Source organism: Helianthus annuus, chromosome 2 (genome assembly GCF_002127325.2).
Source record: "Helianthus annuus cultivar XRQ/B chromosome 2, HanXRQr2.0-SUNRISE, whole genome shotgun sequence".
Lineage (NCBI taxonomy): Eukaryota > Viridiplantae > Streptophyta > Magnoliopsida > Asterales > Asteraceae > Helianthus > Helianthus annuus.
Genome location: NC_035434.2, coordinates 97,228,331 through 97,246,118, shown reverse-complemented (window position 1 = coordinate 97,246,118; position 17,788 = coordinate 97,228,331).

Here is a 17,788-nt window from a genome sequence, read left to right as displayed (position 1 = left end):
CTAAACAAAGCCTTGTATGGCCTGAAACAAGCACCAAGGGCCTGGTATAAAACTCTTTCCAACTTCCTACTCTCAAATGGTTTCAAAAGAGGTACCATTGATAAAACACTGTTTCTTAAATGGAGAGGGAAGGATTTAATGATTGTCCAAATTTATGTGGATGACATTATTTTTGGAAGCACATGTAACAAAATGTGTGAAGAGTTTAGAGAACTCATGACAGCTGAGTTTGAAATGAGTGCAATGGGTGAGCTGCAATGCTTTCTTGGTCTCCAAGTACAGCAAATGCAAAATGGAACTTTCATTCATCAAAGCAAATATGTTAAAGAACTTTTGACCAAATTTGATATGAATGATTGTAAACCATGCAGCACACCCATGGCAACAAATAAGCTGGTCATGTCTGATGAAAAGGATGAGCTGATTGACCAAACACTCTATAGAAGCATGATTGGGTCTTTATTGTACCTAACTGCATCTAGACCAGACATCATGTTTGCAACATGTGTCTGTGCAAGAAGTCAATCAGCTCCCAGAAAATCAAATCTCATTGTTGTAAAAAGGATCTTCAGATACATAAAAGGTGCTCCCACACTTGGTATCTGGTATCCAGCTAATGGGAATATCAAGCTTTCAGGTTTTTCAGACAGTGACTTTGCTGGATGTCACACCACAAGGAAGTCCACTTCAGGAGGGTGCCAGTTTCTAGGTGATTACTTAGTTTCTTGGCAAAGCAAAAAGCAAGCAGCAGTTTCAACATCCACTGCTGAGGCTGAATACATTGCTGCTGCAAGCTGTACAGCCCAACTCCTGTGGCTTCAAAATCAGTTACTGGATTTTGGTATCACTGCCTTAAAAACACCACTCATGTTGGACAGCCAGGCAGCAGAAAATATCATCAAAAATCCAGTTTCTCACTCTACCACCAAACACATCGACATTAGACATCACTTTGTGAGGGATTGCTATGAAAAAGGTTTAATTTCTCTGCATCATGTCCCAACTAAAGACCAGCTGGCAGATGTGCTCACAAAAGCACTTGATACAGCCACTTTTGAAAGCTTGGTCTCTAGGATTGGGATGCTGAACATGGAATAACAAGCAACATCTTGTTTTTCTGTGAATAAAAGCAACAAAATGTTTTCAGAAAATCAAAAATCCATCCTTAAAAATAGCAAAAAAATGAAATTTTCATTAAAATCCTTAAAAGTCTGCCATAACCACTGATTGTTCAAAAGTCTGCTCTACTCCAAAAGTCTGTCGACTGCTGAAAGTCAACCCCTGTTCTCTCATTCCTTTGATAACCTCTGTTGTTCAAAAGCAGTGTCTTATCCACTGATATGCTATCCACTGATAGTGAAAATCATCCACTGCTTCCTTACCACTGCCTTCATGTCTCACTTTCATCAAAGTACTGTCCTTCACTTTCACCAGGGGTTGTCACGTGGGCAGTACATAGTGATCAGACCTTTTGTAACGGCTGCCACATCAGCATTCACTTTCTTCCCTATAAAATCCCCCACTCACCACCAAAACAGGGTTTTACTATCGAATTGAATTCTTCAAAAAGTCTCTTCTCAAAGCAGTTTTTCATCTCATCTTTCACAAATTTCTTCGATCATTCTCTTCAAAAATGACAAAATCGAAGTCTTCTGCAAAACCCTCATCCAAATCATCATCGAAAACAGCCTCTCAAAAGGCAATCTCCACTGAAATCCCATATAAATCATCTCACAATCTCCTGGGTCTTCTCACAAAACCAGGAACCACCGATGTTTTCGATTCCATCATTAACATCATGGCAAAATCAAAGTACAAAACTTTGTTCACCGCCAATGCATCAATCTATTTGGAGACCCAAAGGGAGTTCTGGAAGAATGCAACCCTTGAAAAACAAGGAGACACTGCAACTACCATACACTCTTCTATAAAGGGAAAAGCTATCCAAATCACACCACAATCCATTTTAGAGGTCTTTCAACTCGATGATCAGAAAGGTAAAACTTCTTTCACTAAAAACGAGTTACAAACTGACTTCATTGAAAGAGGGTATGAAGCCACAATGATGAAGAAACTTACCTTACAAAAAGGTTATTTTCCTTCTGCTACCAGATTTTTATTTCATACCCTCCTACTATGTGTTTCCAACAAGACCACTTCTTTCAATGAAATCCCTTTAAAGATTCAAAATCTGGGGTATGCAATTCTTCAAGAAGAAAATTTTAACTACTCTCGGGAAATCTTTAAAGATTTGGTTAATAATGTTGAAACAAAGTCATTCTTACTGTTTCCAAGGTTTCTAAGTTACTATTTTGAAAAGAAATTCAGTAAGGATGATTTAGCTGCAATAAATCAAGGTGAATCTACTCAAATAAACAGCTTAACAACTGAAACTTTTTCAAGAATGTTAGCACCTTGCAAAACACAAGCAGAGGTGCCTGAGCAGAATTTAGCAGCTACCACTGCTCCTCAGGTATCTGCTGCTGAGCCCACTGCTCTAGATGATCAAAGCAGCAGACCAACTGTTTTGAAACCCACACCTACAAATCCCAAAAAGCCAAACAAAAAGAAAAATTAAAAACCCCCCAAACCAATCAAAACGGCAACTCTGGAGGATGAGATACCAGAGCTACTGCCTGTGACAACACAAATGTCACAAGAAACCACTGCTGCTACTTCCTCACAGCAGTTGGTACAAATATCTCAACCCGTAACCAAAACTCCTCCTGCTTCTTCACAAAAAGAACAGGTTGTACACATAGGGCCACCACATTATGATGCTCTGGAAACACTCGTTTCCATCATCCACAGCCCAATGCCCGGGGCAACTTCTCCTTCTACACCTCACCTCACATCCACAATTCCACCAAAAACACAACTTTTGTTGGATGCAATCGATTTGAACCAGGCATTACTCAGTCCTTCTCAATCACCTGTTAATGAGAATATACCTCAACAACTGACTGAGCCTGATGTATCATTCCTTGCTAACCCACCAACACAACCTGAGGAGGTTACACCCCTTGAGTTACAAGTAACTCTTGGTGGTCATCCAAGTGAAGCAGCCACTACAACTGTTAAACCCACTGGTTTACAGTTGGACAGTGGTTACATCAATAAGACTTCCTTGGAGGCAATTCCTTTTATAGCACCTCTGCCAACCACCAGTGGATTTATTTACAACATCAAAAGGTTGTCAAGTGTTGAAGGGAGAAGACCCCAGTACCAAGAAAAAGGGGCATCAGTGGTTAATGTTTGGAGTATACTCCCTACCTCTACCACTGATAAAACCACTGTTAGTGGGAAATCAGATGATCCCATTAAATTGGGTGATGATTTAAAATATCAGGATTTGACGGAACGAATTGAAAAGTTGGATACATCTATTGCAGATCTTAAAAACATGCTACAGCAGGTGTTGAAAACTCAAAAGATGCAATCCACTGCTGTTCCACCTCAAGCACCTGCTCCACAACAAGCATCTACTACAAATGAGCTCTGGAATCTATTTCAACCTTTTCTCCATCATCAAGCACAACTAGCAGATCAGCAACATGAAAAACATGTTCAACAGCTGAGAAATGTAATGGAGTCAAGGTTCAAAAACACTCATGCTGATCTAAAGGCTCTCAAAACTCAGATCCTGCACACCACTGGCACTGCTTCTCCATCAGTTCTCTTCATTGATCAACTTCCCCCAGATAATGCCAAAAAGGGGGAGAAAATTTAGGAGTGGAAAAAGAAGGGAATAGAGGATGGTCTCTACATTGCACCAGAAAATGCAAACATGACCAAACAGATCCCTCTGACAGATGGAAACAAGAAAATTGATGTGACCACAAATGCACTGGCAGAAGCAGTTGCAAGTGTAAAAAGGGATAGAGAGGCCAAAAGGAAAGCCAGGGTGGATTATCCGGATCAGGGTACTTCAGGGTCAAAAGATGATGAAAATCTTGTTGATGAAAAGAAGAAGCCTACAAAAATAGTAAGGCTACCCAAATCCATTCCAACCAGACGTTCAAAGTCTGTTTCAAAACCACCACCTAAAGCTGTTGTAACTCCTGTTGTATCCACTATTGTTGGTACTTCAGTGGTTTCAACATCTGCTCCCACTTCAACACACACTACATCCACTGCCATACCACCATCACCACCAAAAACAAAATCACCTCCTGCCAAAAGGCAGAAGACAGCAGTTGTTATAACATCTGCTGTAAAGACAACAGTGGTTGGAACACCAGTTGTTTCAACAACTGTTAGTCAATCACAAATCACTGCCACTACATCCACCACCACTGTTCCATCCAAAACATCATCAGCCCCTCCTCAAACAAAGAGGAGAAGGCTAATTCTCAAAGATGATGACACTTCACCATCCCAAACATCTTCAAAATCTTTAGCTCTTATCACAATACCAAAACCAGTTGCTCTCTCTTCAGTTCAAATGCACAAGCCCTTACCGCCTGCAGGTGTTCAATTTCCTCTTGAACTAGAAGCTGTTAGAGAAGAAATAAAATCTTTTTACTATGAGGATGACCCTGCCAAAAGGAAGTTGCCATCAATAAAAGGATATCCCTGGCCTAAAAATATTGATGAATATTTAAAGATAAAGGCCAAGCAAGCAGAGGATATCTCAAAGAGAAACACATAAGGGAAATCTGACAAAGAAATTTCTAGAAACTATCAATATCTGCTCACACAAGTCAACTCCCTAGAACGATTTGCAAAAAAATGTCAGTCAACAAATTTCAGAAAGAGCAGCTGAAACTTTGAAGAAAGACTACATTGAAAGCATCATGGCTCACAAGAAGTACAAAGGAGAGAGATACATGTACAAAGAGTGGACTGTTCCTGAGCTTGAAAATGAAGCAGCAAGAATTCAAGACATGATAAAAAGGAAAGTCACTCACACTCCTCCTGATTGGGCAAAGTTTAGAAAGCATGTACCTAACAAACAGGTAGAACTGAAAAGAATGAGAGAAGAACTGGTTGCTGCTGAATATGGAAACAAAAGACAAATTGCTAGATGGAAAGAAGATGTGGTCAGGATCACCTACAAAAGGTTGGAGGAATTAAGAAAGAAAGATCCAAAAGTTCCTCAAAAGCCTGACTATCCTGAAGCTGAGGTTTCAAAAAGACCATCCAAGCTGCAAATCAGGAGAACCACTGCTCCAACTAGTGCTGCCATCTATAAAAGAAGGTCACACAAACAGTTAGGAGCTGAAACCATCCAAGAGTTGATAAAAGGAAATGACCTTGTAAAAGAAGGCATAAAGAAAATGATCATAGAAACTCTTGGTTTGGGTCAAACTGCAAATACTGGTCAGCCAGTTATGAATAGGCCAGCCTCACCAAATACCTCTGCAAATAAATATCTCCCAAGAAACCCACCAGGCTCAAAAATACAAAAGTGGGAAACTGACAAACAGACCTGCGTATTGACTTTGCTCAGGTCTGGTGGAGAAGTGGAGAAAATATCAAGGGAACAAGCTCTTGGCCTGAGTCTTGAAGATTTGCATGATCTCCTTGATCTTCCACTTAGCAGGGATGATGAAGACACAGATGCCCGTAACTTTGAACTACAATTTAAAGGACAGATAAGGGAACTGTTGATGAGGCAATAAATGTCCACAATAATGAAGAGTTTTGGCATTATCTGTTCCAGGGGGAGATTGTTGGGATTGAACCCTATCAGAGGAACAGATAATTAAAGCCAAAACTGGATTAGAGCAGTGGATCCAGAATAAGCAGATGATTACATATAAATCTCTCCCCTTGAAAGTGATTTCAACATCTGCTGACCTCCTATCTGCTGATCTTGCTAAATGCTGACCTACAACTGCTGCTCAAGTAAAGACCTGATGAAAGACTAAAGCCCTGCTGATTCAATCTACTGCTTTGAGTCAAGCTCTGCTGATCCGGACAAGTGCTGCTGGGTTCACAACAGTAGAAGGTTGCAGCAGCTGATCAATAGTCTATTTTGTAATGTAATGTAATAGCAGTAGTTAACATGGCAGTGTTTGTATAGATCAGAGGTTGGAGTTTGTTAGGAGGTTAGATGTCACTTTCATGGTGACATCAGCTAAGATGCTCAGTAGTTTGCAAGTGCCTATAAATAGATCAGTACTTTGTACTGTTCTATTAGCTCTTTTGCATCATCGTCTTCTTTGCACGAACAAACAACTGAGCTATGGCTGAGGGGGAGTTTGCATTCATTCATCAATCATTGTAATCGTTATTGAATTAAATTCAATCTTCCGATTCATTGTGTAAAGATGTTTGATCAAAGTATTACTCTCGTTTGATTGTATGCAAAGTTTGTTTTCATCTTAATTCTGCTGCACACTCATTCATTTTCACTTTAATTACAAACACAAAATACAGTCAGAATCAAACTCAGATCCAACACAGTAAGATTTAAATCTTTTATTTCAGAAATATTAATTTCTGTCATTTTGAAAACCTTTTTGATCATGTCAATACGAACACTTCTTATTGGAAACTCTTTGTCAGAATATAATTTGTCCGAATCATTTAAATTGTATGCTACTTCAAATGTTTCATCATCCAAATTTGATTTTGATAACAAAAACTCTTTACTGTATGCCCTTTTAACCATCAGTTTTGAACTGTTGACTGACGAACTTGACCCTCCAGACTCAGACTTTGACTCAGACTCCTCATCTGTATCCAACACCTGATCGACCACCTTTTTTATTAACTCAGACTCATGATCAGTGTCAGACGATGTGAAAGTGACGTCAATGTTTTCTGGTAATTCATCAGTTGAATCAGTTTCTAACTTTATATTGACTGCCTTTTCGACTTGCTCCTCATTTGGCTTTCTGGGAGAATAGCCTTCCCAGATCGGAGGCGGACACTTGTTATAGCTAACAGTCTGTTTCTTACCAGTATCCTTATTCTTAGGCTTTTCATCCTTGAATGCTTCAAAACCTGCAACAGTCGGATAAATTCGATCAATAAGATAATCAGAACTAGAATAACTCTGCAATAATCGTCTGATCCTCTCATTTTCAATTTTCTCTTTCTCCAACTCTTGTTTCAGCTTTGCACATTCCTCGATGTAATAGTTTATAGCTTTTTGCTTTGTCATCATTGTAGCATTCATCATTATCAATGCGTCTTCTCTCTCAGAGTTTGTCTTTTGAAGACCAGTTATTGTTCGGTTCAAAACGTCATAAGATTCTTTCACATAGTTAAGGTTGAACAGTAATTGTTCTTTCATCTTCTCATACTCAGCCAACTTTTCATCTTTAGCTACACATTCCTTGCAAGATTCTAGACACTTTGAACATGGTTTGATAACTTCCACAATCTTTTCAACTTCGATAATTTTCTCCATTTCAACAACTTTTTTATTTTCTTCAACTACTCTTTTGATTGTTTGAAACACTTCTTTAGCAAATTGAACTTTATCATTAAAATCAAAATCTTCTTCTTGATCCATATTTTCACTTTTCTTTTCTGTTTCAACAATCTCAGCAACACTTTTAACTTCTTCATTTTGAACAATCTCATCTTTTTGAGCAACACTTTCAGACTTCTCCTGTTTTGCTCTTTCGTTGCTCTTCTCTCTTTCAGCTTCTCCAAGCGATCTGCAAAATAAAAATGAAAACTTTCAGGAGAGAGATGAGATTTTGCAATATTAATATGTGTTTCTTCCTCATCATCACTGCTGTCATCAGTTGGAGATTGTTCAAACTCTACTGATTTGTCAGAACAGTCATCTGAAAAACCAGAATCAGATGGTGTCTGATCAAAGAAAGCTTCTCTTTCTGAACTTTCATCTGAACACTGTGAATTTTCTTCAGATGAAACAGACTTTTCTTCTTCAATCTTCACAGTCACACCAATAGATTTCATCCATTCAGTAAACGTATCCGGTTCTTTTACTATCTTAGCAATGAATGCTTTGAAATCTCCCTTTTCATCTGTAAACATATCCCAACTAAAACCTTCTGGTAGCCTTTCATCATCCTGAAAGTTCCAGTTAAAACTTTCTTGATTTCCCAAACATGCTCTCTTTGAATCCTCAATCACTTTTCTACCATGAGCCACTTGTGGTTCTTGTTGTTGTTGCTGACCAACTTGTTGGTATATGGCTTTCCGGTAGTAGTCATCTTTTCCGAACGGATTCTTTGCATCATTCGCTTCTCTATTCTTGCATTCCCTCTTGAAATGACCTTTCTCCCTGCATTTAAAACAAGTAACTTTAGATTTATCAAAACCTAAAGTAGAAACATGTGCATCAAGAAAGTCATTTCTTCCGGTAATCAGCTTGAATTTCTCTGCTCTTCTCAGGACACTAGCTAGACACCATTTGATGTCCATTAGTTCCATCTCTTTGGCGTCAATCTGATCGTAATCCTCTTTTGTAAGCATAGGATTCCCGATCCGCCCTGCAACCAAACCTTCATATGATAGAAGTACGAAACCAAGTAAAGCCATGTGATCTTTTGCTGTTTCCTCAGAAAAACTTTGACCATCTGGAAGATTCAAAGCAATGTTGCACTGTATCACATAACCATTTCCACTTTTAGTACTTTGATGTCGAAAGCTTGATGTTTTATCTTTCGGATTAACACTTGGGTAAGAAGAGAATCCACTGCTTTTGATTGAACTTTGCTCAACCTTTTCAGATGAATCTCCAGCATTAAAAGCAGTTTGGATTTTCGGGCTTCTTTCAACTTCTGGAATACTACCTTTGTAATACATTTTCACGTCTTGTTGACCACTCGGACTAGTCATCCTCGCAATCTTTTGCTGTTCCAGATCTTGACCCTCTATCTTCTCAATAAATTGAGAAATCGTTAACCCATCATAAACCCTAGTGTTCTTTAGAATCATCAAGTAAGTACCCCATTCCTTTTGCAGTAACGCATCAGCTAGCTTGTCAACCCACTCTTCACGATCTTTTGTTATACTTAGCATCGACATGGATCGCACCAAGTGGCAGTATCTTTCGATAAGCTTCTTTGTATCTTCCCCGGGCAAACTGGTAAAAAGATCAAATTCTTTCTTGAGTAGTGCCTTTTTGCTCTTAATCATATTCTCACTACCCTCAAACTTGATTCGAAGAGCATCCCAAATTGATTTTGATGTCTTGTCATGTTGAAGCAATACGAAGATGTCTTCTTTGATAGCTTGCTGAAGTAAACTAATCATCATCTTTTCAGCTTTATACATGTCTCGTTCTTGAATAGTAAACTCAGATATTGCTTTCTCAACTTGCAAATCAGTACGTGGTAAGACATACTTCTTCAAAATGCACTCCCAAGATCTAAGATGGTTAGCTTGAACCCAGTTTTTGAATCTGTCTTTCCATCCGTAATACTCTTCTATGCTCATTAGCTTCGGGGGATTTTGCAAAGTTCCAGTCTCGTTTTACAGATTCATGTTCTGAGCAATGGAAGCCGGAGTAGATGGAGTAGCAAACGCGTTGTAAAAATCGTTATCCATGTTTCAGTGATCAAATTTCTAAACCAGTCAAGTTCAAGAGGAATAACCAAGATACAGTTCAAGAGAAATAGCAAAGTTTCCCTTTCAAGCGAAATAAGCAGTTGGGGCGAAATCACTAACTAACTTTCAAGCGAAATAACCAACAAAATTCTTTGAAGCGGAATCACTCAAATGCCCTTCAAGCGGAATCTGATTGCAGCTAACTCACTGATTTCGCTTGAACCTTTTCAAGCGGAATCTCACGTTTGAAGCGGAATCAGGTACTTTCGAGCGGAATCAAACAAACAATATCATTGTTTCGAGCGGAATCAAAAACTGTACTTTCGAGCGGAATCACTTCTCAAGTTCATTTTTGCCATTTTTAATGTGAATTTCGATCTGTAACTTTCTAGGCTTTGTTAATTTGCACTTTTACACAAGCTGTGAAAAATTGAACCCTTTTTGACCGTGAAATCTTGCTGAAATGACGAAAGAAGGTGTAGAAGATAGAAAATGCAATAAAATCTAGTTGTAATCTGCAGAACTCCCCCTCCTGAGCTCTGATACCACTTGTAGGATCGTGTAGCTGACCCGAATGAGTCGTTCAGAGAAGTTTTGATCTATTTCAGGTGCGGAAAAACAAGAAATAGACTTAGAAACAGCTTAATCTTCACTTTAAACACTGATTTGATTGATTTAACAGCTATTACACCCAAGAATCAAACCGGCAGCACCTCGGTATGATTTTCAAGAACCTACACAACTAATTCTGATTTCGCTCGGACACACTATATATAGGCACTCTGATTCCGCTTGAACATGCTCAAGCGGAATCATCACTTCAAGCGAAATCTCCACTAAACAACTCAAGCGGAATCAAGTCTTATGAATTCGCTTGAAACTGCCATGAGCACTTTCAAGCGGAATCAGCTTGAATCACACTAAACTTTATAATTTTCTCGTAAAACGTGCCCTGATTTATCCTATCTAGAACAAGACTCGATACAAGACGAAGTCGACAGATGCATGCACTAACAATTGTGAACTCCACCAAGCTCCTTTGGTAAGTTTAGCTTATAAGCTTTAGATTCGACACATTCGATTATCTCGAATGGTCCTAAACATCCAGGGCTCAACTCGCCCTTCATGTTGAAACGTATCACACCTTTTAAGGTGGCATTTTCAGTAGAACCTTGTTCCATTCTTGAAAGTTTAAGAGGTTTGCGCCTCTTGTCAGCATTGCTCTCCTGCCGATTACTGGCAGTTTCTAAACGATCGCGGATTCGTATGTTCTTATCCGTCGTCTCCAGGACAATTTCAGGTCCTGATAGTTGGGCCTTCCCAATTTCTTCCCAATAACGGGCGTTTGACATTTTCTTCCATACAAGGCCTCTAAAGGAGCAACCTTGATACTTATATAACAACTATTAGTTATAGGAGAATTTATTTAGGGTGAGATGGTTAATCCAACTACTTCCCAAATCAATCTTAAAGAAATAACTACCCTCAGGGTTAGTCGAACAAATTGTCGATCCTGCGCAGTTATGGCCCTCCAATTCTTTTATTCACATTTTCAACTTTCATGATTTTACATTTTTAGCATATTATTTTCTAGTCTCACTTATAATATTATTTTAAGGTATGAAAGTCATTAATGGCCAATCTTAGGCGCACCCGGGAGTACGACCGGGGCATCACAGAGTTCACGGTTCGTTTAAAAGGTCGGTCAAAGGTGTAGATTTACACGTTGATGCTTTTAGTCCTTTTAACGCACAAACTTGTGTGTATTATCATTTAATGGCATCAAAGCCTTAAACGGCCAATATAGGCATTCCCGAGAGTATGATTGAACATCATGATGCTCCGGGTTCGTTAAAAGGTCACTCAGAGATAAGAATTAACATATTGGCACTTTTAACCCTTCGATGTATAACTTATGAATTTTATCGTAAACGGTTCCGTGTATCCAACAAGTGGCTTTATAAGAGAATACGAATACCGTGTAAGGTCATTCAGAGGCTTAGTTTAAGCATGTTGACACTTTTAGTCCTCCACATTCATAGTTTTAAATTTTGACAAAATTAGTCACCCATAGTCAACGTTTGACTTCATTAGGGTTTAGTACACGTGTCAACACATCATTAGACACGATTTTACAAGGTGTTACATGCCCAGAGAAGACAAGCACATTGTTGAATAATAGGTATCCACCATTATGCTAATCTTTACTTTCTATTTAGTCTCATGTATATCAATCCATTGTATATCTCATCAATTGGTCCTTACAATGATTCTAGATTCCAAGAGTCCATATGTCCTTATGTATTGCAAATCACCCACCTACACAAAAATAAACCATTTGGTTGTCTTTTCTATCCATTGTTACATCCCTATGCAAAGTCAAAACTTCACTCTCATTTCGCTCGATGTATATTTCTTGGATATTCCTCTTCTAAATTGGCATACAAGTGTCATGATCCCACGTCTCGTCGTATTTCCACTCACGGCATGTAGAAATCATCCCAAACGTATTTCTCTACCAAAAATCCAAAAAGAGTCGAGATCCTTTACCCATGGTTGAAACTTTCTTAAATCGACTTACTATACTACAATCTCAACCTACGCTCATAGCTCTGACACCCCCTCCAATTATACCTCCTACCATTCCTTTGCCTTCATCATAACCACCTCCTTCACCCACCCACCACATCACCTTCCTTGCCCTCTAGTTCAGATGAGTCCACCTCCACATCCCAAACATACATTAAACTTTTCATAAAATTCTCCTTTATCGTTATCCTCCTATTCATCACTGATGCGTGTGTAGTGTAATATAATTTAGATATATATTAAGCCCTTTTTACACCTTTAGCCAAGTTTTAAATTTATAAAACACGATATTCACTAACACTAAACACACATATGGGCAAGTGCACCCATCGTGGACGTAGTATAGTGTTGGTAAGATACCGAGGTCGTCCAAGGACACAAGAGCTTTTAATACCGGTTTATCCTCAACGTCTAATCAAATCAAAAGTTAGAAAAATGTTTTTAACTAAGAAAATAAAACTAAGTAAATGCTGAAAAATAAAAATAAAATAAAAACAGATAGACAAGATGAATCACTTGGTTCCGACTCGTGTATTAGTATAACCTTTGATTATTTTCGCACTTTTGCACTTGTTTAAGAGATTATCTTAGTTATTGTAGTAGGCCCCTCTTTTGAAGGCGACGTTACCCTCAACCCAGTAGCTTGAGTCAGCAAGGATACAATCCTAAAGGGTTGGATTATTGGAAGATAATGAATTAAGTTATTAATGCAAATTGTGGTAGGCCCCGCTTTTGGCGGTGACGTTACCCTCGGCTAAGTAGTCTGAGTCAGCAGGGATACAGTCCTAAATAGCCGGGTTATAGTATTAATAGTAGTTAACTTATGAGGGGGTCAAAGAGTTTGGATCCCCGCCATCCAATACCTATGGGCATTGAAGGAGATCCTACTAAATTTGACCCAGGTCCCTTGCAGGACCTCTAAACGCTGAACAAGGGCAAGACCCTTACCAAACCGTTCCCTTAACCCCCGACCAGGTAGCCAACATACCTCCATATAGACCGTGGAGATATGAATGGTGAAAATCTTTTATTTTATATAGACAGTAAAATAATGCCAAGACACCACGGACAAACGATAAGGAAAGATCACCTTCAACATAAGCAACTAGTTATTAAAGTCATTAATACAAAACCAAATAAAAAGTGCAAAAGATTAAAATAAAAAGTATTATACTAAACACTTGTCTTCACCAAGTGATGTAAGAGACTTAGGCAAACATGGCCTTGATTGTCAAGAACTCTTACTATCAATCTTGGATCCCGAGACGACTCACACACTCTACGATGGACAATGGATGATGGTGGTGGATGATGGTGTTATGGTGGTGGTGGGTGGTGGATGAAGTGTGAGAGAGGTGGTGTGCCAAGGGATGGATTGGAATGAAACCAAGCACTCCTATTTATAGGCTGAACAGAAGGCTGGGCACGGCCCCGTGTCCGCTGGACACGCCCCCGTGCCCGTCTGACACTATCTCTCTTCATTAATTGTAATTCGCAACTACAATTAATGCGCCTGCTGTACTTTCACCACGCCCCCGTGCCCACTGGACACGGCCCCGTGGTGGGTAATAGAAGCTTCTACAGGTTTGTCTTTTCTGCTGCTTCTTGGGCACGGCCCCGTGCTGGCTGAGCACGGGGCGTGTTCAGGCTTCTGTTTTCTCTTCTTTGCTTGGGAAGATGTCGTTGAGGGTGTCACACCCCCAAATTCCACCTGCGGAGTATCACCGCTTGGGAGCGTGACTGACCAGGATCAAGCCACCAATCATATAGAACATGTAATTAATATCAAATAAAATAAATGTAAACCAGTCATTCAATACGATAGGTTTCAAAACATGATTATAGTTTCAAAGTGTAGCGGAAGCGTAAGTATGAAAACCCAATGTGTAACACAAGTTCAAATGTTTAAATGTTTTAACATGGCATCCACGATCCATGCTCCACAACGACATGCTCCTCCCTGTGCAAGATCCATGTATCTAACGACCTGCAAGGCATGTAACAGAGGATCAACAACTAGTTGAGCGAGTTCACAATTTAAAGTTCGGTATTTGTAATTGTATAGTAAGCATTGTATTCGTTCATTAAGTCATGTATCGTAATAGTCCGTATCGCAGCCCTCTAGGCATGTATGCGAAGATTAGGGAAAGTTCTCAAGTATTCTAGACTAGGTATGTTTGTATCGCGGCCACCCGGCACCTGTGCGAAGTTTTAGTGTATAGTTCGCAGCCTTCCTAGGCATGTGTGCGAAGATTAGTCATATTATCGCAGCCAACCCTGGCATGTGTGCGAAGATCAGTCATATTATCGGAGCCAACCCCGGCGTGTGTGCGAAGATCAGTTTTATAAGCATCACTAGTCTAGCAGTATCTTAACCAATCACCTTCCTCACCCAAGGATCATATCATTACGTTCCAATATCTAGAGAAGTACAAATGAATAAATCAATCCCATTCCCACCCTGGGAACCCCATGCCTTGGCTGTGTGAACTCACCTTGGTTTGCTTGGTATGCTATGCTCTAGGGTTTACCAAATGTCTAAGTCCGTTACACAAGACCTAGGATATGTTTCACATGATACGATGTAAGTGTTTGCATCACTTAGGGCTTACAAAGCCTTGATATTCAAGCAACTGTGTTTTGTGTGTTTATTGTGTACATGATAATATCACATAGAATGTTCACGCATGCAGGATCATACAGTTGCATTCAACTTCATACAATCATATATCGAATCATACAGTTGTATGCAGAAATGAACAATTGCATGCAATTATATACAGAAGCATTCAGAAAGCTTAACTACTGGTGTTTGTCATAATCCAACACCCTTATTTATTTATTCATACGTACAGAGTCGATAACTTTAACAACGCAACCCACTTAAATCAGGGTTACACACTTAATGGAACTAACAGAAACATGATCATGCATCCTGTACAAAGCATACATAAGTTGGACTATTATTACACATAACATTCGGACAGGGCCTTGCCCTCAAAATTCGGACAAGAAGTGAGGGGGGGGGGGGGTTTCCCCTGTTCAAAACTCAGACAAGATAACAGTCATGAAAGTCGGACCATAGGGGGTGGGGGTTTAAAACTCGGATAAGAGGTGTGAAGGGTTGAAAGTCGGACAAAGAGGGCAAGGGTCACAAAGTCGGACCCCCTTTCAAGCATAAAGGTCGGACAAGGGTTTGGGGGCCAAAACTTCGGACCTTAAGGTAAAACTCGGACCCCTTTAGTTTGTTTTAAAGTTCGGACACATTCAAACAACATGAAACTCGGACCTCCTATTAGAGTTAAAGGTCAGACAACATTACTAAAACTCGGACTCTTCAACATATGGAACCTCAGACGATGTTACAAGCAAAACTCGGTTACATAACAACATACAAAACTCGGACTACAAGGGTTTCAAAAGTCGGACCCTTTTAGTTTTCATGAAACTCGGATGAGACTGCATTCTTGTCAAAAGTCGGACATCATGGGATCTAGCAAAGTTCGGACATCATCATATTTTTAGTTGGGACCTTATGCTTGTTCAATAAAACTCGGACCTCCTTTATATCTTACATAAAGTTCGTATCACATATATCAAAAGAATTCGGACCACATATCATGTTACCAAAAATCGGACCATGTGCTTGTTTAAACCTCAGACAACAATCATGATATAAAATTCGGACCTTTATGCTTTACCCAAAACTCAGACTATCATATACATTCAATCATTCATTCTCTGCAATCGAAGCAGTTACGTTTTCTTTATTCAACAGTTACATTCTTACGACTAGAGAAACCCTAATTTCATGATTTCATAGTGCAAGATCAAATCAATCAACAGATACTTAACCACAACAATTATCACAAGGACAAACTATCAAGCATGCAACTAATCATCATCATCATCATTATCACAATTATCCAGAATCAAATCAAAATCACAGAATATATTACATAAGGAACTAGGGTTTTCATGAACACATAATCAAGAATCAAGAATTAAAACAACAATCAAACATTAACAATTTACCTTGGATGATTCTAGAGAGAATGTGGAAACAGAAGTGATGAATGTCTTGCCAATGATTTGGTGATGATTGCCAGAGAATGTGAACTACGTGCTTGGATTTTTGTGTGTGGTTTAGTGAAGGATTAGGGTTAAGTATAATTAAATTTTCACTAATTACTCTATACACCCTGAATTATTATATTTTACACAAGCACACCATCTCACAACAATTTCACAGTTTCACCACCAAGTTCACATATTTGACAAGTCTATCACAATTAACAAACAACCATGCACAATCACACAATACGATTCATTGTATCAAAACGTATAAAATCCCATAGCAATCAATTGTGCAAATAATTAACTACACAAACAATGAACGTGCAATAAATGCGAAATAGAAATCTTGGAAATTCGAGTTGTCACATTATCCCCAACTTGAAAGAAATTTCGTCCCGAAATTTTGCATGCGGTTACTGAGGAAGCTTGGTAAGTCGTATCGTTTACTGGTTTTCCTGGGGTGTCACATCATCCCCCCGTTGATTTGGAATTTCGTCCCGAAATTCCGCAGTAGGAGCTTCAGCCTCAGTAGTAGTTGCATTGGTTTCGAATAACTGGGGGTACTTTTCTGTCATCTGATCTTCGCGTTCCTAGGTGTACTCTGGGCCACGTTTGGAGTTCCAACGAACTCGGACAAGAGGGATTCTCTTTTGTTTGAGGACCTTAACATCCCGGTCCGTGATTTCAACTGGTTCCTCGACGAACTGCAACCGCTCGTCGATAGTGAGTTCCTTAAAAGGAACTATGACGGTCTCATCTGATAGGCACTTCTTCAGATTCGACACGTGGAATACATTGTGAACTGCACCGAGTTCAGCTGGTAGGTTCAGTCTGTAGGCTACTTGGCCTATTCTTTCAGTGATTTCGAGCGGTCCAACATACCGTGGATTGAGCTTGCCTCGTTTACTAAATCGAACCACACCCTTCCAGGGTGAGACTTTGAGTAAAACCCGGTCCCCGACCTGAAATTCCAATGGCTTCCTACGCTTATCCGCGTAGGCTTTCTGACGGTCGCGTGCTGCCGCCATGCGTTGTCGTATTTGTGCAATCTTTTCTGTGGTGTCCACTATGAGTTCTGGACCCGTGAGTTGACTATCCCCCACCTCTGCCCAACAGAGAGGTGACCGGCATTTACGCTCGTACAATGCCTCGAATGGAGCGGCTTGTATGCTGGTGTGATAACCGTTGTTGTACGAAAACACATGCCCGAAGCATGTCTTCTAGAGTCTGGATCTTACGCTCAGACTGCCGATCCGTCTGAGGGTGGTAAGCTGTGCTCTTGTCTAATCGAGAGCCAAAATCTTTGTGCATTGCTTGCCATAGTTCTGACGTGAATCGTGCATCGCGATCCGAAATGATAGATGTGGGCACCCCGTGCCTCGAGACTATTTCCTTTACGTATAGGTCCGCTAGTGTGGAAAACTTGTCTGTTTCTTTGATGGCTAGGAAGTGAGCAGACTTGGTGAGTCGATCCACGATCACCCAAATAGTATCATTCCCGCGCTGGGATCTAGGCAGGCCTGTAACGAAATCCATGGAAATTTCTTCCCATTTCCATTGTGGTATCTTGGGTTGCTGCAGTAGGCCTGGAGGTTTCTGGTATTCAACTTTGACTCTCGCACAAGTCAAACACTTGCCGACG